Genomic DNA, 4,035 nt, shown 5'->3' on the forward strand with positions numbered 1-4,035 from the left:
TACTATGTATGCTTCAGGCACTGTTTTAAGCATTTTGCATGAACTAATCATTGAAATGTTGTAACAACCCTATAAGGTAGGTACTATTATTAACTCCATTTTCCAACAATGCTTTTAAATATAAAATTGATAGACAAAGCCAATTTAGCTTCAATTATATTTTGAATCTCAACTGTAAATATTACATTTTGAGCATAATATTTGTCAAAATTATTTATGATGAAATACATTATTAATTTTAACTGATCATTTTTTATAATCATTGCTATAAAATGGCATCAAGCCTCTACAGAAATGAAGTAGACTTTGAGACATTTTTCTGTGTTTGATTTTGTCATGGACACTTGTAAAAGATAATAAATTGACAATTTTATAAGTTTGCCATCATGTTTTAAATTGTGTCACTTTTGCCTGGAAATTTATTTTAACTATTTACTATAAGTAATGTCTGAGGTATGATGTGATGATCAAAATTTATAAATGCCCAGGCACTACTGATGTCGTAGACACAGCATTGTTCTAAATTAACAAGGTGGGTATAGAGTCTAATACTCATTTATGCCCAATGGATGCATAAGAGGGAAAAAAATATCTCCAAGTCAAATTTGTACACCAACATTCACATATTCCAAAGAACACTATATCCCAACCTCTGATTGTGGGAACATTTTTAAAAGAACATTTTCTCCTCCATTAATTATGTCAATTGCTTCCCCAGCAATTTACATTCATGAACCTTGGCTACCAAGACATTTTATAATGACAACATAAATGAATGAACTGAGCCTTTTCAGCCTTCCCTTTATATGAAAATGGTTAAGGGCACCTTTTAAGTGTTCCCATTGTTCTATCATTGTGTACTTCCTCTGAGAATACATTTCATTACCTTTGCCTACTCTAAGATATCCTTGAAAATAAAAACCAAGATTTTATCTCAGAGGTAAATGTTCTGCAAACCTGAGACAGTCATAGCTGTACTTCCTAATTCCCTTGCTGAAGCCCATGACCTTCACTGTCTTCAATCTTGGAGAACAGATTTCCAGCAGTTCCATTTTGGTGACTGAAAATGAAATGCTTTGTTCAAACCACCACAAACAAGTCACAGAACAACTCTATTTACATGTTAATAGAACAGCAGAACAGAGATGCTTAAGGCAACCAGAAGTTACCATCAAGATCCCTCATAGAGTCCGTATAACTTTAGGTGGTATATTGCAGATGGCTCCTAAAATAACCAAATGCATTAATGATGCCCTATTTTAACCTTACTTAGTTCACTTACATAATGTGGATAGTAGAATATTACACATCAGCCCTGCTCCCTGGTCCTGGGCCAGGATTCTCTCATGGTTAGGACATTCTTCCCTTGGAATGAAGTAGAAGATGATGGATGTGATATAAATTACCACTCTTAGGCCATAAGTTACCACTCTTAGGCCATAAATTACTTACGGCTGCTGGGTCCCTGCCAAGGCTCTTATGCAAGAAAACTCCAATGGGTCAGGTTGAGTACAAAGATACCCTTCAAACAGAAAGGATATGCAAATTTTAGCAACCTTACCTATAACCATAATTCATCCCTTTCATGGATTCATTTTCACACTTCACATTTTCCATTAGAACAGAGCCACTTCCCCACGGGACCATCTCACCCAAAATAATGCATCAGATGTAGGGACTTATCTCTCATTGACTCATTCATTCCTTAAACCTCCTCAGAGAACTGGGGGAGCGTGGTTTCATCATTATTCTCCTAGCTGCATTATCTAACTTGGAAAGATAAAGTTTAATACTAAGGATCAAGGCATTCTTTGGCTTTTATCAGTTCTAAGTTATCTCTGATTTATTTAAATAAAACAACACATTAAACCTCTAGTTTAACATACCATATTAAAAAATCTTGTTTATTGCCTTCCTCTCCTAAGAACACATTAAATGATATTATAGGAATAAAACAGAGTTTTAAGTTCACATAGACAAATATAAGAGGAAAAAAAAATAGTAGCATAAAAGACTTTTATATGGGGAGACATGGAGAGAAATAACTGATTTATCAAGGCAGGAGGAGCCCAAACTAAGTACCTCCAGACAGAAATATTAATGACAAGTGAGAATATTCACCCCTGACCACTGTGCCTAGGACTTGGAGGCACAATGTTCTTCAGTGGGCAAGGATCAAACCGGTTAAAAATATATATAAATAGGAAGCAATTAGAACACCTGATCCTCTCTCTTACTTCTGAAAGCCAACTGTACCCCATTCTTAGGCAGGGGGTCAAATTTTTACTCTTTGAAGAAATTGACCTGGACAACCAACATCAAAGAGGCAGGAATAAAGGTCCATATCTAAAAAAAAAAAAAAAAAATGAGAGAGAGAGACTTATAGAAAAGTTTGCAGGGCTACTGCATGATGCATGGTAGAATTCCAGGATGTCTTTACACTAAATGGTGGGGCCTTTATCTCCCTTCATCCAACCAGCTCCCAGAAGACCAGAATATTTTACCACCACCTTACCTCCATGCCTGAAGAGAAGACTGGAAGGTTTAAAAGATTTTCACATATTTATGTTTGAAACTCCCCCCCAGGGAACAAGCCAACTCAACTACTCATCACCTGTAATACAACAACGTGAGGCAGGGGCCCAACTTTATTCTTTTGTGTGTAGATATCCAGTTGCCAAGCCCCATTTGTTGAAAAGACTCCTAATGCTTTTTGTCTCTATCTTCCTACTGCTTGGTTCTGGAGGCATATTCAACTGTCGAAGTGCATGGCAAAAGGGAAACTAAAGTCCTAGGTTTCCAGCCATCAGACCTAGAAGAGGGGCCCTTTGGGAACTAGAGACTGTCAGAGATATTGAGGAGAGGGCTCATTCTCAATCTGTATGGATCTGACATAAACAAATACCAAAGCTTTGATAACAGAAATACAGAGAAGAACACTGTGTAAGTCCCAGACTGGGCAATCAAAACAGGTCTAAATAATACTGTAATGTGAAAAATGAACTGAGTTGGATCCACAGACCACAAGACATTGGTTAGAACTTGTGGTCTGAAGTTAATTTAATTGATTGCCTGCTAAAACAAAGGAAAATATTAACAGTTTCTATAGGCTTTAAACAAGATGCAAGGATCTATTAACATAATATTCAAAATATCCAACATATAACACAAAATTACTTGCTATGTGAAGAATGGAAAAAACCTCAACAACTCACAAAGGAAAAGACAATCAACAGACACCACTACAAAGGTGGCCCCTAAAGTGACCCAAATGTTGGAATTATGATGCAAAGACTTTCAAAGTAGCCTTGATAACCATGCTACAAGAGCTAAGGGCCAACACTCTTGAAACAAGTGGAAGGACAGATCATCTCAGCATGGAAATAAAAGGTATAAATTGAACAAAATGAAAATTTTAGAACCGAAAAACACAAGAACCAAAAATTAAAATACACCTGATGGACTCAACAGCACAACAGAGGTGACTAAAGGAAGAGTCAGTGAACGTAAACCTAGATCAACAGAAATGATCTAATTTGAACCACAGAGAAAAAATATTGGAAAAAAAAAAAAGAGCCACTCCCTCCCCATGGAATTGTGTAAAATGCCAAAAGTTTAATTTTCATGCCATCAGAATCTCAGAAGGGGGAAACAAGGAGGGTAGTTTAGAAAATAAATTTTGAAGAAGTAATGTCTGAAAACTTTGCAAGATACATAAACTTATAGGCTCATAAAGCTCAGTAAAACCCAAACACGATAAACTCGAAGAAGTTCATGCCCAGACATATCACAATCAAACTGATGAAAACCAAATTCTACCACCCCCTTCACAGGCACAAAAGCAGTCAGAGGAAAACAGCATATTATATGTAGGGAATCAGTAATTTGAATGACAATCATCAGAAACCAAGGAGGCCAGAAAGTAGTAGGATAACAGTTTCAAAGAGTTTATAGAAAAGAACTGTCAACCTCGAATTCTATATCCAGTGAAAATATTCTTTAGGAGTGAAGATGAAATAAAGACATTCTCAGATA

This window comes from Globicephala melas, chromosome 6, assembly GCF_963455315.2.
Source record: "Globicephala melas chromosome 6, mGloMel1.2, whole genome shotgun sequence".
NCBI lineage: Eukaryota > Metazoa > Chordata > Mammalia > Artiodactyla > Delphinidae > Globicephala > Globicephala melas.